Below are 26118 nucleotides of genomic sequence, written 5' to 3' on the forward strand. Positions count from 1 at the left end.
CCTTAAGAAATTAAAATATAGACAAGTTTTGCTACGTGTTGGAATAAACCACAACCAAGGGGGATGGCCCGGTCCGGTCTTATTCGGTCTGGAACGGCCTGAAACGGCCCAGTCTTTGCCCCGTCTTCGCCCACGCTGCGTCCCGCGCTGCGGGAGTGAGGTGAAATTATGTAGGTGGCGGTTTGGGCGGGTGGGCGGGCCAGCAGGGAGAGCGGACCGGAAGCTCTTCCTTGGTCTCGCAGGGACTTCTGGGAAATGAAGTCCCTGCACGCTCGCAGCCCCGCTGGTGCCTCGCGCCCCTTACCGCCTTCCTGCTAGCAGCCTCTGGAATCCGCCCTCAAGAATGCTGGAGCTAAGGCTCCCCAGCGAAGCGGCACCCGCGAAGCGGGTGCGGCGAGTCGTTAGCTGGAAGCCTCGAAGCCTCAAATGCCGCCAAAAGTGCGCTGTGCAAACAGAAACCTCTCTCCTTCAAAGCGTCTCCTCTGGTGAGTGACCCACGGTACAAGGGTTGCAGGTGCGCTTAAATGGTCATTAGATGGGCGGGTGGGCGGGCCAGCAGGGAGAGCGGACCGGAAGCTCTTCCTTGGTCTCGCAGGGACTTCTGGGAAATGAAGTCCCTGCACGCTCGCAGCCCCGCTGGTGCCTCGCGCCCCTTACCGCCTTCCTGCTAGCAGCCTCTGGAATCCGCCCTCAAGAATGCTGGAGGTAAGGCTCCCCAGCGAAGCGGCACCCGCGAAGCGGGTGCGGCGAGTCGTTAGCTGGAAGCCTCGAAGCCTCAAATGCCGCCAAAAGTGCGCTGTGCAAACAGAAACCTCTCTCCTTCAAAGCGTCTCCTCCTCCTCCCTTTGGTAGAGTCCAATCTTCAGGTATAAGTACCACCTCTCGATCAATGGTAAGGCCTAGGGTGTTGTGAATCGCTGGGACTACTCGGGACTAGCAGTGATGAAGTCGGGAGAGGCCCGCGGGACACGGGTGCAGTGCCTAAAGCACACGCATGCACCAATGCAAAGTCAATGGAGCGTAAAAGTTAAAGAGTTACTGTTTTGGAAGTCTTCCGACTGGAATAGAATTACCCCACTTTAAACTAGGACACTAGAGGTGTAAACCACTACAGGAGCACCGGTGTTAGTTCGTTACCTCACCCACAGGAAGCGGGTGCATAGGTGCCAAAGTGTGTCGGGTTTCGTCGTGGAGATCTATGGAGCCTGGAGATGAAGATGCTGCAGGCGGCCAGGAGAGAAGAGTCCGGTTGGATCCAAGGGTGGATCGCAGATGTAGAGTACCTGAAAGCAGAGGGGACAGAGTCTGGGTCACTAGCCAGTGACCAGGATGGAACCAGGAAGGAACCAGGCGATGTTGGGCGCAATCAGGTGGTTGTCATGAAGCTTGTCTCCGCTCCCACGTAGACTCTTGGGCATCAACGATGACCAGGAGTGGAGCACGAGTTGTCCCACAAAGGCTCTCGCTGTCGGCGGTGTCGGCTTCCGGATTGGAGTTAACAGGCCTTGGCAAATGCAACCCACGTAGGACTCGAAGATCGCTTCTTATTCGGACGGGTCAGAGCGGTGGCTCTTTTTCAGGGGAGCGAGGGCCAGTCTGGAGCAACCAGACTAGCAGTGTAAATTTCAAGGTTCATTGGTTCTGGGGCAAGTAGACAACGGGCCAGCGACCGGACCAATGCGTCAAGCAGGAAAATGCAAAAGGGCCCCACGCAGCACGCGATGAGTGAGGAGGGGAGATTTTCGGTGCACAAGCTGCTCGGGCTGGGGCTTCTCAAACTCCAATGCACAGCTTCGAGAGTGCCTCATAAGCTGCACGGTCAGCACTTTGCAGTCTTTTCAAGATGGCCGGCTCCACGCTTCACGTCTTCTCCACGGGTCTCAGATTCGCTGGGACTGTGGATCGGGCTGTTAGAAGTCAGGGAAGCTGGGTCTTGTTGATCTCTGTTGCTCGAGTTCCGGCAGGAACTGCAACAAAGCAAACCATTGGGCGCTGGATGGTGCCTGTTTGCACGAATCACTGACATAATATAGAAAGACACAATATCGAGATACAACAATATCGGCACAAAAATATCGAAAACATTATTATCGACATCCTATACATAACTAGAAACATACAAGAATATCGGCTACGGCCAGATGACAATAATGCACAAGAGGGAGGGCCACCCGGGAAAACATGGCGGCCGCCGGCTAGGGCAGGTCGCGTCTCTCTAGCGGAGCTCCCGTACCCCAGTGGAAACGTAGCGGAAATTCGGCAGAACATGAACCTTATACCGCTTTGACTTGCCTGGGTGTTCTTTTGGTCTCTCTCCTCTTCTTGTCCGAGTGCCCTTGCTTCGCTTGAGCCTCTCAGGATATTAGGCGCGGTGAGCGGTGTTGTGCAGCACTGCCGGCCCTAGACTGTCCTGCCGCTTGTGATTCTTTGGGCGTCCTTGGATCCCTTCGGACGCAGCTCAAGGTGTTGTGTGGTGGCATTCGCGGCGGTGTCCGTGGCAGGCACCCACCTCAGAGTCGGCCTTGGGCTCGGCAGTTCAGCGGGTCGGCAGTTCAGCGAGGTCGGCAGGTCGGTGTAAGGAGTGAACGACTACCCGGCGGATGTGCGGCTTCGGGGTCCTATCTTCCACCTCTCTTCCCCGGTGGGCCGAGGCAGCCATGGAGCTGCGACGGAGCCGCAGGGCGGCGGCTCGTGGAAACCTCGAAGGCAGCGGCAGTCTTTATTTAGCCCAGAAGGGCTCGGTCGCGTTGAAGGTAACGCGACCGGGGATTGAGCCCCCTCGCACAGATAAATCAAAATCACGGACACGGTGCCTTAAACTCAAACCTGAGGTAAGGGCTGCAACGGAGGAAGGAGCAGAACGTGCAGTGGCTATCAGCAATGATTGTGATCTGGATCTACTTTCAAGTAAGGTGACCGGGCGGGGCGGGGGGGTGCCAAAGCTATTACTGGGGGCGGGCTCGGCGAAACAAGGGCTATAGACACTGCAGACACCCGTATAGACACTGTTATTGATCAAGGACCGGGTTCTAGCGCAGCGAATGAAGCAGCGATTGAAGTAGAAGGTATCACTAAGGAGGGTACTCCAGGGTCTTCTATTTTTGTTTTCACTGGCAAACACACTGCCACTATTCCCCGGGTTTCTGATCCTAAGCTTGGGGCCAAACCAAAACCCAGAAATACCAACAGTAGCGCTGTGCGACTTACCCCCTCGCTTAGGACATACTTCAAGGTACTGCCACAGGTCCTAGAAGTCACTTGTAGAGCGGGGGAGAATAGACCCCAAGATAAAGATAAAGGGATGAATGGTATAGATAATACCCAAGGGGCTGCATCTCCAATTCTGGCGGTCTCGGAGTCCGCTGATAATATTTCAGAGGAGCTAGGGTCTCTAAATTTACCTGCCAAAGGGAATAACGATGAACCAGTTCCCTCAGATTGTGAAACTCGGGAAGGGATATCTCTGGAGATACTCCTACATGAGATCAAGAGTGGATTTGCTGAATCTAAACGCAACCAGCACGAGATCAAAGCGGCGTTTGACGCCCTTGACAAGAGAGTAGACCTGCTTGCCGAGAGGACATAAACTCTAGAAAGTACTGTTGGCGAATTAAAAGCTAAATTGGAATCCGCACAGGAAAAGATATACCGGTCAAGAAGGGATGGAGACCTAACAAAGGAAAGAGTGGAGTCTTTGGAGAACTACTCACGGAGAAACAATATTAGACTCCCGAAGGTACCGGAAGGAAAAGAGGGGGGAGAAATGAAAAAATTCATTGCCTCCTTGCTCAAAGAGTCCCTGAATTTGGAGGAATCTGTTGAAGACTTGGAGAGGGATATTCAACGAGCCCACAGAGACCCATTTCGCCTAAAACCGGGGAGATCAAAACCTAGAAAGATCCTAGTGAACTTTCTAACCTACTCCATCAAGGAGAAAATATTAAACTTGGCGCTTAAAGTTACATCTTTAAAAGCCCCAGATTTCTCCTATGTTGTTAGGTCCGATCCATCTAAAACAACCCTCGACAGACAGTGGGAGCTAGGCCAGAGAATGGAGAAGTTCAGGGGTCTGGGGGCCACTGTTCAGATGAGGTTTCCCGCCTTCCTGAGGGTCATGTATAATAAAAAAATGCATAACATCCATTCCCCTCTAGAGGCGGACGAACTCCTAGCCTCCATCAGCGATCATCAGCAGGGAGCCCGATAGATACCAATAGACTAAGAGATAAAGAGATTAGGTTCCCTATATCATCCTTCCCCTTAGTACTGTATAGTACTTTATAGTTGCGTCATGTTAGTGTCGACGACAGTGTCATCATTTCGGATTAGTGAATTCAATCTTAAAAACCCCATTTGATAACTCCACTCGATAGTTTGTATGGTAGGAGCATACCCAGAAAAAGTAAAAATAAGTAAAGGAGAAGAAAGGAGAAAAAAAAAAATCACGGGAGGGTGTTTCAAAGGAGAAAAAAAAAAAAGAGAGAAGTGAAGTTAAAGGAAAAAAAAAAAAAGCAATGACACGGGTCGGGAATAGGGGGGGGGGTGGGACTCATAGGTGAAGATCTAAAAATTGGGAAGAACTCTCCGAGGTCTATCTACTTCTACTTTTACTACTTCCTGCACCTTTTCATACAGGATATTTCTCCCCTGAGATTCCTCCAAGGGTATTAATCTGTCGAGGGTTGTCTGCCGGATTACATCTTTCATATTAACAACACATAACAGGGCTGGGCGGGGGGGACTCCTCAGAGAGACCAATCTGGCATCACCGGCCAGGTTAAGTAAGGGAGGGTTTTCCAGGGAGGGGGGGGGGGCGGGTAGGAGTAAAATCGCAAAAAATCTTCATTTGTCAGACACCAATCTAAATTTACAAACCTCACTAAACGCAATTCAGTCTCGTTTAATCTGCCTTGGGAGTAGTTTACTCTGTATTGATCTGATGAGTCGGTTCAGGGGGAATGACATTAGATGCTGCGGATAAAATTCTTGTCCTGGAATGTCAATGGCCTGCATGTAAGGGGGAGGAGGTATAGAATATTACAGTATTTGAGGGACTCCCCAGTGCAGGTCATTGTCATTCAGGAAACACATCTTCTTCAACAAGAAGTGAAGGATATGTTGAGGAATGTTAGATGGGTTGATAGTTTTATCTGTACTAACCACAATGCTAATATTCGGGGCATCCTCATCATCTTCAAAAGGCAAGTCAGAGCGCAGATTATTGATCATGAAGAAGATTTCAGTGGAAGGTGGCTATATGTTAAAGTAAGCTTAGAGGGCAGACCGTATAACTTGGTGGGTTATTATTACCCTAATCAGGACGACCCCTCATACCTGCATAAAATCCAGAGCCACCTCTTAACAACTCACAATCCAATAATTTGGATGGGAGATTTTAATTTAGTACTTAATCCTAAATTGGACAAATCCCCCAACTCAAGGGCACTAATTTATGAGAAATCCAGGCAAACGCTTAGGGTGATCATGTCAACGCTTGGATTGGCAGACCCATGGAGGGAGAGAGCGGGTAACGCACTTGGTATATCTTATCATAACTTCAAATACAACCATAAGTCTAGAATTGATTACGCCCTTTTCAGCTATTCATTAAGAGATCCCCTGGAGGAATTAGTTTACTTGCCCTCGCATCTATCAGATCATTCTGCCATCTCTTTTTCCTTAAAATCAATTCAGCAAATCCCTCATAAAAATCGCTCTCTTTGACCAACGTATCGGTTTCAGGACTGGGACTAATGAAGAGCAGAAACAACGAAAGGAATTAAAGAGGAAGCTAGAAAGTATCGTCCAAGAGAGGGTCGCAAAGAGATGGGCAGCAAGCAAACTTTCAAACTTTGAATACGGAGAATGCTCGGGTAAGGTCCTTGCCTGGAAAATCAAATCTGACCAGGCCAAAAAACACATCAAACTTATTAGTGTAGAGGGGGAGATTAATGAAAGATCTTCCACCAGAGACATTGGGGAAGCATTTTTTGATTTTTTTCAGCAAATCTATAAGGAGGAGATCTCGGACGACCCGGTGTCTAAGCTCAGATGGTTAGAGAAGATAATTCTTCCCACTCTCACCCCGGAACAAAGTGACCGGCTAGACAGACCAATCTCGGAGTTAGAGGTGAGCGAAGCTATCAAAAAGGTGAAGCGGGGTTAGGCGGCTGGCCCCGACGGTCTCCCCGGTGAGTTACTTCGGGTCTTGGCACCCGAAATTGTTTCAGTACTTACTAGACTCTTTAATGATATCTTAGTCAAAGGAGCCACCCCACCTAAATCATGGGTGGAGGCAACAATCGTCCTGATCCCAAAACCCGGGAAAGATCCGGCCAAATGTGGCCCTTATAGGCCAATTTCACTTTTAAATAGCGATTATAAGCTCTTTGCGGCTGTGTTGGCGACTCGGCTGGGATGCGAAGTTAGCCCAATTATCCACACTGACCAGAAGGGCTTCATTCGAGGTAGACAGCTCTCAGACCTTACTTATGACTTAATCGGGGCAGTGGACATTGCCTCAACTTTCTCCCGCCCTTTGGCCATTATGACCCTCGACGCAACAAAAGCGTTCGATAGAGTAAACTGGTCATATTTAGCTGAAGTCATGAGGAAATTCGCAATTGGGCCTAATTTTCGTAGGGCTATAGGTCTGTTGTATGCTAATCCCAGTGCGAGTATTTTGGTGAACGGTTCATGTACTCAGCCCTTTCAGATTAGTAGGGGAACGAGACAGGGGTGCCCCCTTTCCCCCCTACTTTTTAATATCTATATTGAACCACTTGCACAATCTTTTAGGGATGATCCAAGAATCTCCTCATTTGAATATGGTGGTTGGGAAAAAAGGGTAGGGCTCTACGCCGACGATATAGTAATTTACACTAGTGATCCAGCAACTGCCTTCCCCATAGTGGTCGAAAAGGCCAAAGAGTTTGGACATATATCGGGCTATGATATCAACGCTGAGAAGACTGAGCTCATGACGTGGAACATTGCTAATCCAAGCGTTGTGGTGACACCCTCAATTCGTTACCTCAGAGTTAAAATCACGCAAGATATTGACACCCTGGCTAAGGCTAACCTAGATCTGGTCTTCCAAGAATGTAGGGCCCTATTGAAATCCTGGGCGGGTCTTCGACTGTCAATTTTTGGGAAAGTCCATATAGTGAAAATGTCTATCCTTCCGAAACTGACTTTCATTTTTAATTCCATCCCTTTGGCTTTTGACCCTAAGCAACTTCATAAATGTCAGCAGGAAATTAATTCCTTCATTTGTGGCAATAAGGCTACAAGGCTGGCCTGGAAAAAAACTAAGGAGGAGGAGGGAAAAAGGAGGGCTTGCCCTGCCAGACTTGCAGTACTATTCGTGGGCATTCCAGCTTTCCCACACAAGAATGCTCTTGAAGTCACCAGATAACTCTTCAAATGGGAGATTGTTTAAGGCAATGCTGGTGGGGGCAAACCTCCCGTTAGACGGGTTTCTATTTAATTTCGGGGACCGAAAGTTTTTTAAAAAGGTGAGGCTTAAGACTCTTTTAACATTATTGAAGTCCTGGGTGCAAATTAAACGTAGAGTGGGGCTGGCATATTTTTCCAACTATGCTCAGATATGGGACTCTCCTGGGCTCCCACTGTGTTTGCAAGACTCCCTGGCAGCCCCCCTAATTGAAGCTGGGCTCTCAAGATGGGGTGAACTGGTATCTGGAGGCATCTTGATAGAGTGGGAGGAGCTTAAGGAGAAAGTAGGGCCAACTTTGTCAAGATTCAAGTTCATCCAAATCAGCAGTTGGGCCAGAGAATTCATTAGGAAACATTCTAATATTGGGAGACCCAGCCCCCTAGAACAGCACCTAGTCGAAAAACAGACAGGAGGTAAGGAGGTTGCTTTTTGGTATTGGTCCATCTTGAAGGAGATAGATGGAGATTTCAACCTCCCAATGGAGTTATGGGGAAGTGAAATTGTGTTATTGGACGAGGATTTGTGGATAAAATCCTTTTCTCTTTTGTATAGACTTGTCAAACCCGCCTGGCTGAGACGAAACCATTTGTTCACTTTACACCGGGCATATCTCTCCCCTTTACGTTTATCTAAATATCAGGAAGGGAAATGTTGTAACAAATGTCAACTTCCAGCAGCCTCAGATACCCACATGTTTTGGGAATGCCCCCACATAATTGCTTATTGGGAAGAGGTTAAAGTCAGTCTGGATTCAATTCTCAAGACCAACATTCCTCTTACGCTATCATTAGTCATTTTTGGCTTTGATCAGAACATCATCGGGGTTGCGCGGTCATTCTTATTCTATGCTATCCTTCTGGCAAGACGGCTGATATGTATACATTGGGTAGATACCATCCCCCTGCACACTCCGCCTGGCTAACGTCACTCTATGAAACATCCAAGATAGACTTGAATAGATCCTGTAGAACCCAGTGCCTCACCTTTTGGAAACTCTTGATAGATTTTTTTCGGCTCGTTGGGGTTTTTTTTTTCCTCCCCAAAGATCCGATGATTATGCCCATCTACTCCATGGCTCAGTATAGTGGTTTGCCCCAACTTCGTTATCTATCTACTGGCCGAACAGGCATGAAGTTGCCTAGAGGAGTGTTAACTGTTAGGTATCGGGTAGTCCTTTCTTTATGATCATGCCTTGTGATCACATGACAGGGAAGTAGGATAAAAGGTGGTCCTACCTTTAGCTCGATGCTTGATATCTGCCAGTGTTTGGATTTTCTACCCTGGTTGTTGGCTGACGTTTTCTGCGAGATCGAGTCCTTCCCTGCTGTTTTTGGATCCCTCATTCCCTGTACTGTGTCCCTCCCCCTTCTCACGGGCTCGTGAGAAGGCTTGCCGTTTTTCCCCTTCTGTCTGCTCTTTCCATCCCCTGTCCTAGTTAGTGGGGTGTCCTGGGTTCCCTTTCCGCCCCGTTTTTGGTTACATTTTTGGCTGCCTTCATGTTTTCTTTTTGATACGTGTGTCCGGGGGCCCCCGCTCACACGAGCGTTGCTTTGTCTCCTTTATCTCACGTTAGAGACAGTAACGCGGAGTTTTTACGGAGCACCGGCGGGTTTCAGCGCGTCTTCGCTGTTGCCGCTCTCCGCTCCTTTGTTTGCGGAAGTGACGTTTTGGGTCACTCCGCGAAGGCAGCGCTGAAACATAACAGACTCGGCAGGATTTTCGAGTGAGTCTGCTACCTTGTAAACGAAAGAAGGGGTTTTTTAAGGCGGTGTCCTTTTTTCCCCTTCCTGGCCATTTTCTATTTGTTTATATTGTTTATTTTCCTGGCGACGACAGCGTCCTCTCCTTACTGCAAGTCCCATTACAAAGTATTGCAGAACGAAGAGTGTTGAGCTGTTTTACACTCCAATTCTTTACGAAGCCAAGCCTGCACTGTAAAGCGGTAAGAGGGGATTGTGTGTGTGATCCAAGGCATGATGATGGAGGGCTGTGTACTTCCCTGTCTGCAGTGATATATAAAGGGCTGTGTTGTTTTTTTCTATTACAGTATTGGTGCAGAAGCGTAGAGCAGGAGGGAGCTGTCTTCTTTTCATCGCCAAGGGTGGAAGACTTGGTGTCTTTACGTTATTACCACCCTCTTTTCAGGTCCCCTGGTGCCCACATAGTGTTTTGACCTGTGGGGGTCCACGGGGCTGGTTAAGGGGATTGGTGCATGCTACGTCCCTGCAGTGCTTGGGCCAGTGGAGATCTAACAGAATATCAAGCCCACGTTATTATAGCACTGCCCGGACTAGCATGGACGAAGATGGGAACGCCTTGGGTGGGGGAACAGGCACTCCTACTATGCAGGACGTTATGGGAGCAGTACATGTACTCCAGGCGCAGATGCTGGAACTGCAGCAAGAGAACATAGGGCTAAAACAAGAACTGGGGGCCGTGAGAGCAAGGGAACAGGCCTCTAGTAGGGGAACGGCTCCGGTGTTGCAACCAGCTACCTTTCAATATACGGGTGGAGCCGGAGCAAGTACAGCTAGTAGTAGCAACCCCATAGCAGTCACGGTGACGACCCCCGTGGCCGTTCCTTTGGCCCCGCCTGAGAGATTTTCAGGAGAACCTGACAAGTTTGGCACATTTATGAACCAGTGCCAGCTGCACTTTATGTGCAGGACTAATGCCTTCCCTGATGACTCAGCTAAAATCGCTTTTATCCTGTCATACCTGGCTGGCAACGCGGCTCAATGGGCAATACCTCTGGTGGAAAGAAATGATCGGGTGCTATATAATTACCAGGCCTTTAAGGAATTAATGCGGGGGCTGTTTGCGAAGCATGCCTTCATGCAGGCCAGCGATGCTGAGCTGTTAAAACTGCGGCAGGGCAGGCAGGACCTATTGTCTTATATTGCCAACTTTAATCGATTGGTAGCCGAGACGCATTGGCCCACTGAGAAAAGAACATCTTTATTTTATCAAGGTCTTTGCGAGGAGTTGAAGGATATCGTGTCACAAGTGGTTGATCCACCTGAGGATTGTGCAGCATTTATTGATTTAGTGGTGAAATTGAATCACAGGGTAACTGAAAGACGTGGAGAACGTAATCGGGTTCTGCCACCCCGTAGTAGTTATGTAAAATCAGAGGCAAAGGCAACGGGAGAGAGTAGAGCGGCTCCAGAACCAATGGAAATTGGAGGAGTACGGGGACCCCTGACGGCAGAGGAAAAGAAAAGAAGAAGAGAGTTGAACTTGTGTCTGTATTGTGGACAGGGGGGCCACTTTGCACGGGATTGTACAGTAAAACTCTCAGGGGTAGGGTTTGGAAAGAAGGTGGCCTGCATCTGTGTGGATCAAGGCTCAGGTGGTGACGGAATAGAGCAGTTTGAGGTGGTAGGGGCCCTAGACCAGGCTTCAAGGCATTTTGTGATTAGTGCCCAGTTGTTACTTCCAACACAGACACGTATTCCGGTGTCAGTCTTGTTAGATTCCGGAGCAACCGGAAACTTTATAGACATATCGATGGCAGAAAAATTGATGGTCCCCTGTTGTCTGAAGGAACAGCCTGAACCAGTGAGGGCAATAGATGGGACCGAGTTGACGTCGGGGTGTATTACGAAACAGACCGTTCCCCTCGGTTTATTGTGTGAGAACGGACACGTGGAAAGTGTGGTTTTTGATCTAATCGATGCCCCGACATTTGGGTTGGTGTTAGGGGTCCCGTGGCTGCAAAAACATAACCCAAGGATTGATTGGGTACAGAGATTGGTTACATTGGATTCAGTACACTGCTTAAAGAATTGTTATGTGGTGGCAGCGGAACAGATCAATCCCTTGTCTTGTGCCTTGATTGAAAAGAGTGTTGTTCCTCCTCAGTATTCATCTTATGAGGAGGTGTTTGACAAAGTGTGTGCTCAAGGTCTTCCTCCGCATAGGTCGTATGACTGCAAGATCGACTTGATACCCGGAGCACCGTTGCCTTGCAGTCGGGTGTATGCCTTGTCAGAGCCTGAGGAGGCCCATTTGAAATCTTATATAGATGAAATGTTGCTCTTGGGGTATATCCGCCATTCTTCCTCGCCAGTATCATCGGCTATATTTTTCATCCCAAAGATGGAAGGCTCCTTGAGGGCATGTGTGGATTACAGAACGTTGAACTCGGCCACGGTAAAGAACCGGTACCCTCTTCCACTCATCTCCGTGCTGCTGGATCAGCTCCGCAAGGCAAAGGTGTTTACCAAGTTAGACTTGCGGGGCGCATACCATCTTATCAGGGTTCGGCCAGGAGATGAGTGGAAGACGGCATTTAAGACAAAATACGGTTTGTTTGAATATACGGTTATGCCGTTTGGTCTGTGCAATGCGCCAGCGGCGTTTCAATTTTTTATTAACGAAGTCCTAGGCCAATATTTGGATCAGACTGTGATAGTCTATTTGGATGATATCCTCATATATTCAGAGAAGGAGACCGATCATACTAGGCATGTAACACAGGTGTTGCAGTCGTTGAAGGACCATCATTTATACGCCAAGTTGGAGAAGTGCCAGTTTGGGACTCCTGAGGTGGAGTTTCTAGGGTTTGTAATCTCTGCTGCAGGCATCCGAATGGATCCAAAAAAGATTCAGGCTATAGAGACATGGCCGAGGCCGACAAACGTGAAGCAAATACAGATGCTTTTGGGTTTCGCCAACTTTTACCGGCGCTTCATATTGCATTTTTCAGACATTGTGGCCCCAATGACGCGACTTTTGAGGAAGGGTGTTCCTTTTGATTGGACAGATGAGACTCAGGATGCCTTTCGTATGTTGTTAAGACAGTTTGTTACTGCGCCGGTACTGGTGCATCCTGATCCTGCCCTGCCATACTATGTGGAAACAGATGCATCCTTGTGTGCGGTGGGTGGGGTTCTATCCCAGCGAAATGAGACCACAGGTCATATGCATCCAATTGCGTTCTTTTCTAAGACCTTAATGCCAGCCGAACGCAATTATACTGTGGCAGAACGCGAGTTGCTGGCGGTCAAACTAGCGTTTGAGGAATGGCGCCATTATTTATGGGGTGCCAGACATGTGATCACGATATATACAGATCATAAAAACCTGGAATTTTTTCGTTCCGCTAGGGCATTGACTCCACGGCAGATGAGATGGGTCCTATTCTTCAACGAATACGACTTCGTCATAACCTATAGACCTGCAGCCCAACAAGTGAAATCTGATGCCCTTTCCAGAATACACGTGGTGGGAAAGGAGGATGGCTCCGAGAAAGAGAGCAGAGCTATGATAGCTGAGGGAAGAATAGTGGGAGCTCTGGTAGTGGAAGAATTTCCGGCTCTAGTGAAGGAACGTTTGAGCCACGTAGATCTGGCACCGTGGTTGTCTTTACCCCTGGTATCCATGAAGGACGGACTTTTGTACCATGATAGCAGGTTGTTCATACCTCCGGTGTTGAGGGATGAGGTGCTGGAATGGTGTCACTCCTCTGCCTTGACAGCTCATCCTGGAATGAGAAAGACTAGGGAACTATGTATGAGGTGGTTTTGGTGGGAGACATTGCTTAAGGATGTGCAAGAATATGTGGGTGCTTGCGCAGTGTGTGCGATCAGCAAGCCCTCGCATGGTAAACCATCAGGTCTCTTACAGCCTTTGGAGGTCCCCCCTTGTCCATGGCATACATTAAGCATGGATTTCGTAACTGATCTACCTTTGGCAGCAGGGTGCACCACCATTCTGGTGGTGGTAGATTTATTCACCAAAATGGCCCACTTTATACCCCTACCGAAACTCCCAACCGCAAAGGAGATGGCGGTGGTGTTCATGTCTTCGGTGGTGCGTTTACATGGTTTGCCGGTGGTGGTCGTGTCCGACAGGGGGGCGCAGTTTGTCTCCCATTTCTGGACAGAGTTGTGTCAAGTGCTTAAAACCGAGATACGATTATCTTCGGCTTACCACCCTCAGTCAGATGGACAGACTGAGCGCACCAATCAGACGATGGAACAATATCTACGTTGTCTGATTGTGTCCTTATCCTGTGATTGGGTGACGGCTCTGCCCATTGCGGAATTCGCTTACAACAACAGTGTGCATTCCGCCTTGGGCATGACACCCTTTTTCTGTTCTTTTGGGTACCATCCTAGAGCAGTAGCTATACAGCCCACGGGTCGCGTGCCAGCCATAGATGACGTGTGCGAGCGCTTGAGAGACATATGGAAGTTGGCCAAGGATAGTCTTCTAGTAGCGAAGGAGGCGATGAAGGTCCAGGCAGATAAGCATCGTGTTGATGCTCCAGCATATAAGACCGGGGACAAAGTATGGCTGGCCTCACGCAACCTGAGGTTACAAGGTCCTCGCAAACTGCAGCCCAGATTCGTGGGCCCTTTTTCCATCTTGCAGGTTATTAACCCCGTGGCAATGAAGCTTAGCTTACCCCCAGAATATAGGGTACACCCCGTGTTTCATACATCTTTACTGAAGCCCTACGTGCCCTCTGCACATGCGTTACCACCGCCACCTCCTGTTATGGTGGATGGGCAGGAGGAATTTGAGGTGCAGGCCATCCTAGATTCCAAGAGGGTCAGGGGGCGCCTCTTATACTTGGTAGACTGGAAGGGGTATACTAAGGAGGACAGGACGTGGGAACCAGCCGGGGGGGTGCACGCTCCACGATTGGTCCGAATGTTCCACAGGCAACACCCCTCGAAACCCCGCCCGGTGGGGAGGATCATTGGGGGGGGTACTGTTAGGTATCGGGTAGTCCTTTCTTTATGATCATGCCTTGTGATCACATGACAGGGAAGTAGGATAAAAGGTGGTCCTACCTTTAGCTCGATGCTTGATATCTGCCAGTGTTTGGATTTTCTACCCTGGTTGTTGGCTGACGTTTTCTGCGAGATCGAGTCCTTCCCTGCTGTTTTTGGATCCCTCATTCCCTGTACTGTGTCCCTCCCCCTTCTTACGGGCTCGTGAGAAGGCTTGCCGTTTTTCCCCTTCTGTCTGCTCTTTCCATCCCCTGTCCTAGTTAGTGGGGTGTCCTGGGTTCCCTTTCCGCCCCGTTTTTGGTTACATTTTTGGCTGCCTTCATGTTTTCTTTTTGATACGTGTGTCCGGGGGCCCCCGCTCACACGAGCGTTGCTTTGTCTCCTTTATCTAACGTTAGAGACAGTAACGCAGAGTTTTTACGGAGCACCGGCGGGTTTCAGCGCGTCTTCGCTGTTGCCGCTCTCCGCTCCTTTGTTTGCGGAAGTGACGTTTTGGGTCACTCCGCGAAGGCAGCGCTGAAACATAACAGACTCGGCAGGATCTTCGAGTGAGTCTGCTACCTTGTAAACGAAAGAAGGGGTTTTTTAAGGCGGTGTCCTTTTTTCCCCTTCCTGGCCATTTTCTATTTGTTTATATTGTTTATTTTCCTGGCGACGACAGCGTCCTCTCCTTACTGCAAGTCCCATTACAAAGTATTGCAGAACGAAGAGTGTTGAGCTGTTTTACACTCCAATTCTTTACGAAGCCAAGCCTGCACTGTAAAGCGGTAAGAGGGGATTGTGTGTGTGATCCAAGGCATGATGATGGAGGGCTGTGTACTTCCCTGTCTGCAGTGATATATAAAGGGCTGTGTTGTTTTTTTCTATTACAGTATTGGTGCAGAAGCGTAGAGCAGGAGGGAGCTGTCTTCTTTTCATCGCCAAGGGTGGAAGACTTGGTGTCTTTACGTTATTACCACCCTCTTTTCAGGTCCCCTGGTGCCCACATAGTGTTTTGACCTGTGGGGGTCCACGGGGCTGGTTAAGGGGATTGGTGCATGCTACGTCCCTGCAGTGCTTGGGCCAGTGGAGATCTAACATTAACAAGGTGCACCATATATCCCGCCAATTCGTAATAAGTTCTGCCTAGTTCGCGAAGCGGCTCAATTACCAGGGCCTTGCTCCCGAAGGCAGTGAGGTGGTTGGTGTGTTTTCCTTGCACCTATGGAACGAGTGTCGGGCAGATGAGGATTACAAAAAAAAAAAAAAGAATATCGGGTACACAATATCGACATACATAAACATCGATCTCAATAATATCGACTACATACATATCGAAACAAATAAATATCGACCACATCAAAATTCAAACTCCTGGGCAAAAATATCAAATTAACTAATATCATCAACAAATATATAGTTTACTTAAATATATCAATAATAATTATTTATATATAAAAATACTTTCCGGCAGAAAATATTTGTATTACCACCAAAATACACACCTCTCATTTAAATATATATTTATAAACAATTTTTTTATTTATAAAACATGTAACAATTATAAATTATGTAAGTAAAATATTTATATATTATTTTTTTCATTGATTTTTAATAACAATATTTTGCATTTGCGTTATCTGGCTACATTAAACTCTTACACAAATTCAAAAATACAAACTGACCAATCAACACACAGAAAATATAAAATAACCAATAGCAAACTAATTGCTAATTACAATCCTCTATATAAACAATTACCCACTAAACACAAACCACATGCTGAAACAAACGACAGGAGATAAATCTGTGGATGAATTGGACTACACCTACAAGAATATCAAGATTAACCCTAATAATTTATGGATTACAAGTAAGTAACTCTAATAAATTAAAAAAAAGTAACTGCTAAAATGTAAAACATTAGAAACCTAATTTAATTATTAATAAATATCCACTGTTTTCTTTTCTCCAACAACTACAGAATACTCTACTAACAAATAACAGACAACAGAATTCTGAAAACAAAGAAACAACTAAGAAAGTAATTATAATCTAAATATTAAATAAGTCGTAAAATGTTTTAAATAAAATACAAGTTATAATTAGTAATGCATATGGGCTTTGATAGAATGTCTGATTGGGGAATAATGGGTCACATTAGGCTCAGTATATGGGTCTACCGAGGATGATCCGGAGGTATTTGACTTTTTGGATATAGAACTGGCAACGTGGGCACCGAAAATAATTTTAGCGGGCGATTTTAATATAAATGGTGCCGATGGGTTAGGCCTAGGAAATCACGGTCATTACTCAGGTAGGAAAAAAAGAGTCTGTCAGGCAATTCGGAGGATGGCTAGTAATAACTCTTTAAGCGATATATGGGGGCAACTAAAACCGTCTGAACCTGGATATACTTACTATTCAGCACCCCATAAAATCTGTGTCAGATTAGACTATTATTTCGCATCAGGTTTCTCGCTCTCCAAAATGCATATCGAGAGACTACCTCATATAGTATCCGATCATAACCCTCTTGTCCTTACGGTCTTTGGAGATGGTTTTAGGAGACACGCAAGGGCTTGGTCATTTGAAAAAGAGCTCTTGGTAGATCCAGCCTGTGTAGAACGTATGCATATATGGATTAGAGACTTCTGGGATATCAACAGGGGTAGTACCGCAATAGGAAATGTATGGGACACTTTTAAAGCAGGGGTTCGCGGCGAGACATTGAGCTACAGCCTGGCAAAGCAGAAAAAAGAAAAGGAAGTATCAGAGCAGCTAAAGATAGCAGTGTTAAATGCGGAACAGGAACTGGTCAAGGTTATCAGGGACAGGCAAGATTCTGATCAACAGGTACTACAGGTCATGTTAGCTAAGGCGGCAGCGGAGGAAAGCATATCTCGGAAGGCAGCTAAAATATGTAAGGAAAAGAGGGAAGGTTGTTACGAATATAATGAAAAGGTGGGCCATATCCTTGCAGTTAGAACAAGGCAGAGAGAAGCAAGAGGGAAAATCAGTGAAATTAGAGATACAGAAGGTAACATAGTAACCGAAGAGAAAGAGATCCTGGAGGTCTTTAGGAAATTTTACCTCAGACTGTACACAGAGGAACAGGAAAGATCACCAGAGGATATTAATGCATACCTTGAAGGAACACCAAGCAGAGTATTATCTGAGACTGACAGTGAGGCGTTGGGGGTTCCACTGGATGAGGAGGAAATCAGGGAGGCGATGTTAAGTTTGCCATCTGGTAAAGCTGCTGGGCCAGATATGATCCCTGGAGAGTTTTATAAGTTTTTTTTAAGTCTATAAAAACAGATCTAATGAACACAATGCTTGCTGCCCAAGAAGGAGTATCAATTCCTGTCAGTTGGGCTGGGGCCGACATAGTAATAATCCTTAAAAAGGGCAAGTCACCCATCGTTCCTGGATCATACCGCCCTATAACCTTAACACCTTCCATGCTCATGACGAGCTCAGCTCGTCATGAGGCACAGTGGAGCTGTGCTGATGACGAGCTGAGCTCGTCATGAACAATGGAATTCATCATAAAACAGCACAGGAGGGGAAAATGCACAGCAGCGATGTGGTTAATCAACTCGGATGTTAAAATCTTTTCAAAATCCTTAGCCACAAGACTATCGGGGGTGATAAAAGGTTTAGTTAGTAAGGATCAGCACGGGTTTATCCCAAACAGGAGCACGACTCAGCATATTAGAAAAGTAATTACTTTATTTGATGCTCAGGGGATAACACAAGAGGGGGCAGGGGGACCTATGGCAGTCCTCCTGCTAGACGCCGAGAAGGCATTTGATCGCGTGACCTGGGAGTTCATGTGGGCAGTACTGAGGAAAGCGGGGTGCGGGGAAAGGTTTTTGAAATCAATAGGATCAATGTACAGGGCTCCAACGGCATGCAAGAGTAAATATGAAACGCTCAAGTTCAATTGAAATTTCGCGTGGCACTAGGCAGGGGTGTCCATGTTCACCCCTGCTGTTTGCACTATATATTGACCCGCTACTGGCTAAGCTAGGACAAAACGAGTTGATACAACCACTGTCAACTAAAGTAGGTCCCTGCAAAGTACTAGCATACGCGGACGATGTTGCAGTTCTCACACCCACACCCATAGAATCTATCAGGGAAATAGAATCAGAGGCGGACCAGTTTGGGAGGGTGGCAGGGTATGCATTGAACAAAACTAAGACTCAAATCATTTGCAACGCATACGCAGAATGTACCGACTCCTGGGTGGTGACAGAGGGGGTGTATCTGGGAGTGACCATCACGGCAGATCTAGATCAATTAGTAGAAAACAACATTAGACCGATAATAAACAAGGCCAAACGAGACCTGGATAGGGTACACAACATCCACATGTCTATAGTAGGCCGAGTGAATTTTGTTAAAATGAACCTGCTCCCAAAGTTCTTATATTTATTTAGAACAATTCCTTTATATTTTAATGTTAGCTGGTTCACTCTAATAGAACAAATGTTTAACCGGTTTATCTGGTCCCACGGTAAAACCAGAAGGGCTCTTAGATTTATGTCACTACCACAGGAACGTGGGGGTTGGGCTATGCCGGACCTCAAGTTATATTACTGGGCAGCCGCATTACAACAAATGACAAGTCTTCTGGGAGGATCTGAAATGGAAGCAGTACACCATACCGGATCCGCCGAGATTTATGGATTGGTTTTAGGAGATGAGGTTGAGAATGTATTATTGAAGCAAATGGAGCCGCGCTTTTTTAAAGCCACTAAATCTAAGACAGTGGATGCAGCATATAAGATCTGGCAGGCGTTCAAGAAGAGCTTTGGCATGGGCAGATTTAAGGCCCACATCAGACTGGCCAATAATCTTACATTACCACAGGATATATTCGGAGACTCAACTTTTGGGGAGTGGGTAAGGCTTGGGATTAGGAATGTGGGGGATCTTATAGGCCCTGAGGGTATTTCTCAATTCTCAGTACTGCAAGGGAAGTTTGGAATGAACTCAAGAAGCTTTTTCAAATATTTACAAGCAAGAAGCTTCCTTGCAGGCAAGACAGGGGGACAGAGGGGTTTTGAATACAATATAATATTGCAGGTCATCGAGGAGGGGCAAGGATGCACGATTGGAAGATTGTATGCAGAGCTTATTAACAATAGGGATGATGATTTGGAGAAGGTAGAACTGAAGTGGATTAACAGAATGGGGATAGAGCGGGGGGTGTTTGGGAAATCACTAAAGTCACTAAAGTATGGCCATGAAATTCTATGCTCCTCAGCTTTGCAAGCACAGCATTATAAAACTCTGTATATGCTGTACTATACACCTGCTAAAATAGCTCAATGGGGGGGAACACAGGGAATAACATGCCCCAGGTGTGACAGTAATGAGGGTGATATAATACATAATACATATGTATGCTGCTTGCCCAGTCTTACGACCACTGATATAATCTATGGAGGTATTCATGGATAAAACACTTAAACTGCAAATTAAGATAACCCCAGAACTGGTCATGCTAGGGGTCACAAGCCATGACTCTTGTCGTAATCATGAATATTTTATATTCGTAGCAATGGCAGTTTATCGTCTATGTATTGCGACAGCCTGGAAAGATAAGACACCACCTCTGTTACAGCAATGGGTAGCCAGGCTATTGCATAGCTGTAATTTAGAGAATTCAATTCATGCCAGGCGGGGAAAAAAAGGGAGAGCAATGGGGCAACAAATATGGGCTCCAATTAACAAATAGAGGGAAGGGGTGGGATAAGACTATCAGATAATATTGTGTTCTTGGAATGTACAGATTATAACCTTACATGAACATTGTTTCAACTTGACATCAGCTCCCCCTCCCATATAATTTTTTAAAAATGTTTTTCCTTTTTTTTCTCTCTTTCTCTTTCTCTCTCTTTCTAATGTATCTTCTGCTTTATTTCTCCTTTTTTTTACTTAGTTTGTTTTTACCTTTAATATACTTGTCCTCCATATCACATAGTGTTTATGAATAACCGTGTACTGTGCAAATAATGTTTGTTATGTAAAATTTATGGATTGTCTATATGGTCTGCCCCAGGCCCGATCTCAAAGGAAAACTGTCCTTCGGGGGAGGTGGGAGGGGGGGGGTAGGGGGGGGGGTTAAAATGTATGAAAATTTTCAATAACATATTAAAAAAAAAAAAGTAATGCATATGCAATTTTTATTTTCTCCTAACGCTACAGAATACTCTACTGACAAATACAGGAGAACAGAACTCAAATTCAAAAATACAAATAGCCAAACACTAAACTAACTACTAAAAGGTTAAAAAATAAGTACATGTTCAAATTAATGATACATATCTACTTTTTATTTTCTCCTACAACTACAGAAAACTCTACTGACAAAAAACAGAGAAGAAAAATCCAAAAACCAAAGATACAACTAAGTAAGTATATTCAAACACTAAAGTGACTTGTAAAATGTTAAAAATAAAAACACATGTTTACATTTGTGACACATATCTACTTTTTATTTTCTGCTACCACTACAGAATACTCTACTAAGAAAGAACAGACAACAAAACTCCAAAAGCCAAGACTAAACTAACAAAGTAAGTATATGCAAAGTTTTTTATAACATCCTATACTTATTTGCAGCCAATTTAATAGAACAAATTGGCACTGAAACCCAAACAATAGACAAGATCACGTAATAAAAATACATAGTTTTTTTTCCTAACAGATCAAAGAACATCAGAAAACACAGGCCACAACTAAAGAATAAAGCATATCGAAATATAAAACAGATTTACAAAAAATATAAGTATATACCATACAATTGTTTATTAAATTTAGTTTAAAAACATACATTACCTTTTAAATAACTATTAAATATATCTCTTGTAGATTAACAAACAACAAAATGACAGAAGGAGCAGTATTTGTTACCAGACAGAAAGGAAAGCTATTACTCTGCTACATGGGTTACACTTATACCCAAGAGAAACAATTTGGGAGAAAAGTTAATTGGATATGTTGCAAATATTATTCTAACAAGTGTTATGGAAGGGCAACAACTAGAGAAGCAACTGTACTTTATACTTGGGAACGAAAACAACCACCAAACGTAACAGAAATTGAAGTTAGAACAGCATTAGAAAACATAAAAGAGGCAAGCATAGGTTCCCAAAAACCAACCAGCGTCATATTAAAAGAACAAATTCCCCACATTCCAAATACAGCAACAACACAGATGCCAAATATTCTTGCACTAAAAAGAACAATAGCACGAACAAAAAGAACAACTACTACTACCACACCACCTCCAAGAACATATAGCGATATTAATTTAAATCCCAACCAAATTATTACTTTAAACAAACAACCATTTATCATTTATGACAATGAAAGCAATGATAAAATACTTATAATTGTTGGCACAAATATAAACCTAATAAAACTTCAGCAAAGCCAATATTGGATGATGGATGGGACTTTTAACATCTATCCCAAACCCTTTTTCCCAACTATACACTATACATGGCCTATATCAAAACTGCAACATACCTCTACTTTATGCACTACTACCAAATAAGATTAATTCCACATATATGGAATTATTAAATACTAGCAAACAAAAAACTAATGACTATTCCCCTGACAAAATAATACTAGATTTTGAGCAAGCAATGCTTTCAAGTATCTTAAAAATACACCCCCATACCTGTATTCAAGGTTGCTATTATCATTTAAATCAGTGTCTATGGAGACATCTACAAAAGACAACTTTAAGCATAGAATATGCAACAAACTCATATTTTGCATATCAAATAAAAAAACTCATAGCACTGGCTTATGTTCCAGAAACAGACGTAGCAGAACACTATAAAATTCTAATTGATAGCACCTTTTATAAACAAAATGAAGCTAAATTAAGTCCATTTTTGGAGTACTTTGAAGATACCTGGATAGGCAGACTCCATAGATATGGCCACAGAAGAAACCCTAAATTCCTAATACCCTGGTGGAACGTTTACAGAAGCACCTTAAATGGTGAATCAAAACCAAACAACGCAGTGGAAGGTTGGCACAATGCCTTTCTACAATCAACTGGCAGAACTAAACCAAGTTTAGAAAAAAATATTAAGTGCCTACAAAAAGAACAAAGCTGCCAAGAGTTCCGAATGGAACAATCCATTACTGAACTAGTTCCTAAAACATCTAAACAAAACAAGCAAATGCACAAATACCTAGAACAAGTAAAGTTATAGCCTAGCACAAAAGGCATTAAATACCTAAACACAATTGCCAAAACACTACTCTAAATTACTCTGAACAACAAACCAGTCCCTAAAAATAGAACCTAAACTATCTAAATAACATTAAAATATTTTTTTTAAATTATTTAATGTATGCAATATATATAATATTTAATTACATATATATGCACACATTACTTACAAATAACAGCAATAAAACAGAATAATAAAATAATTACATTACCCACCCACAATTATTAAAAAGTAAAAAACTTACCAAGCATTTTGCAAGTCCAGTATAATCCTTCTCCACCAAAACAATCCAGTTAGTGAAAAGTTTGCCCCCAAAAAAATGAAAAATTACAACTGTCCCAAAAATAGATAATCCATCCAACGAATATCCTTCGAAGAACCATAAAAATCCAGAAAATTGTTAAAAACTAGAACAAACGCTCCAGGAAAACCAAAAAATTTAAAGAAGTGTTTGAAATCCATTAGTTAATAAAACTAACAAACACTTTCTTAAAAAATAAACGCTCCTTCCGATATGACGAACACCTGCAACAAAAATACATAAAACATACATTCCCACCCACATAAAGCAACACATAAACAGCTACTAACATTAGTATTAACATTATATTTCTACTACATATACTTTAAACATGGATATAGTAACTCTACAAACAAGCCTAAAACAAGCTAAATATACGAACAACTACCACACATAAATAAACCATCTCAAACAGTTTAATACAACTCATTTACATCTAACAACACTAAATAGCACCATACTACTCTCAAAAATGCATTAAAACACACATAAAACATATAAAACAAACCTTACCTTAAGCGACGTGAAGTGTCTCCCAACCGCATGCTGCTCTTCATCCAAATGAATCAAAACGACCAAACGCGGTTACAAAATAAAAGACCCAAAACTAACAAAATAGTCCAATATAACAAACATATTATTTTATATGTCAAAATTCGCCTTAACAAATGTAAAAATTACTACTATATGAAAAAAGATGTTTTTTTCCTTGTATAAAATAATTGTGAAATATGTTGTAAAACTGTAAAAATAAATATTATAAAAAAAATAATATTTATTAATTGCTTTTTTGAAATGTTATAAAATTGTACAACATTTTGTGATGGAAATGTTCACTTTCTATTAAAATAAACCTGTGTTAAAATAATTTTGTATAAAAAAATTTTGTTGTAAAAATTAATATTCATATTTAAAATATTAATATTAATATAATAATTGTATGCCCAACCAACATGTCTAACAATATAAAAATGTTATATTACATTTGACAATATTATATTTTGTTATTATTATTTAAAACAATACTTACATCTGTATAATTTCTTTAAATAAAATATACATTTTTCAAATGTTTACAAAATGTATTATGGCAATTAATATCTCTGTTAAATATATGTAACCTAATTAAATTATTTTGAATACAAATATATTATTAATTTTATGTTATTATTATACAATAAAAAAAATATTATTTCCCATACACAAAAATTATATACATTTATTTATATACATAAAGAAACTACTATTCCCACACCAATCCACATAAATTTCATGTAGGTGCTGGACCCTAATTAAATATAATTTACTATTCCCACTCCAATCTACATAAAAATCTTGTAGGTGCTGGACACTAATCAAATATAATTAACTAGTCCCACTCCAGTCTACATTATATTGGGGTAGGTGCTGGATACTAATTAAATATAACTTACTATTCCCACTCCAGTCTACATAACATTGAGGTAGGTGCTATACACTAATGTAATATAATTACCTATTCCCACTCCAATCTACATAAAATATTGTAGGTGCTGGACACTAATTAAATATAATTAACTATTCCCACTCCAGTCTACATAAAATTCAAATAGGTGCTGGACACTAAGGGGGTCATTATGATGACGGGCGGACTTTGTCCGCCCGCCATCCTGCCGGTATGCGGGACCGCCCGCCATTAGGGCGGGGGTCCCGGGGGTGGTATTAGGATGTGCCCGCCACAGTGGCGGGCACATCCTGCGTATAAAGCATTGTGGCGGGCGGTGCTCTCAGCACCGCCCGCCACAATGCTAAAAAAACACTTTTACATTTGAATAATCAAAGCGGCAGGCAGCGCGCGGTGCCTGCCACTTTGATTATGCAAATGCAGGGGGGTACCACAGGTACCCTCTGTGTGCACCCCCTACTCTCCTTCACTCTGGGGGCCCGCAAGGGGCCCTCAGAGTGAAGTCCGTCTGCCTTTCCGTGGCAGCATTGGCGCCACGGAAAGGCATTGCCTAAAGCACTTCATAACATGGCTGGTGGTGTCTGATAGACACCGCCACCATATTATTCCTTTTCCACCCCGGCCGCAAGGCGACTGGGGCGGAAAAGTGGCGGGCGGTGTTTTACTCCGCTGCGGTCCCCCCGCCGTTGTAATATGGCGGGGGGGAATTCAGGGAAGGATGTCGGGCAGATTGCCCCCACCAGGCTGGCAGTAGCTACCGCCAGCCTGGCGGGGGCAATCTGCCCGACATCCTAATGGGCCCCTAACTATTGTTAATTTACTATTCCCACTCCAATCTACATTATATTGGGGTAGGTGTTGGACAATAACTATATATAATTTACTATTCCCACTCCGGTCTACATAACATTAAGGTAAATGCTGGACACTAATTAAAAATAATGTACTATTCCAACTCCAGTCTACATAAAATTGAGGTAGATGCTGGACACTAATTAAATATAATTTACTATTCCCACTCCAGTCTACATAAAATTGAAGTAGGTGCTGGACACTAAGGGGTCCATTACGATGTCGGGCGGTTTGCCTCTGCCAGGCTGGCGGTGGCCACCACCGGCCTGGCGGAGGCAAACCGCCCGACATTGCAAGTCCAAATCCCCCCGCCATATTAGGATGGTGGAGGGGAAGGTGGCAGTGCAAAATACCGCCAGCCTGTTTTCCGCCTTGGTCGCCTAGGGGCCGGGGCGGAAAACGAGTAACATGGAGGCGGTGTCTGTTAGACACCGCCCGCAATATTACCATGGGCATTGTTAGATGCCTTTCCGCGGCGGCGCTAACGCCACGGAAAGGCATGCGGTCTTCACTCTGGGGGCCCCCTGCGGGCCCCCAGAGTGAAGTACAGGTGGGGGGGTGCACATGGGGGGTACCTGTGGTACCCCCTTCATTTTCATTTGCAAAGCGGCAGGCACCGCGCGGTGCCTGCCGCTTTGCAAATGAAAATGTGAAAGTGCATTTTCAGCATTGTGGCGGGCCGTGCAGAGAGCACCGCCCGCCACAATGCTGAAAATACAGGATGTGCCCGCCACTGTGGCGGGCACATCCTAATGGCACCCCCGGGACCCCCGCCCTTATGGCGGGCGGTCCCGATTTATGATAGGATGACGGGCGGGCAAAGTCCGCCCGTCATCCTAATGGACCCCTAACTATTGTTAATTTACTATTCCCACTCCAATCTACATTATATTGGGGTAGGTGTTGGACAATAACTATATATAATTTACTATTCCCACTCCAGTCTACATAACATTAAGGTAGATGCTGGACACTAATTAAAAATAATTTACTATTCCAACTCCAGTCTACATAAAATTGAGGTAGATGCTGGACACTAATTAAATATAATTTACTATTCCCAC

The sequence above is a fragment of the Lissotriton vulgaris genome, chromosome 9 (genome assembly GCF_964263255.1).
Source record: "Lissotriton vulgaris chromosome 9, aLisVul1.2, whole genome shotgun sequence".
In the NCBI taxonomy this organism is placed as follows: Eukaryota; Metazoa; Chordata; class Amphibia; order Caudata; family Salamandridae; genus Lissotriton; species Lissotriton vulgaris.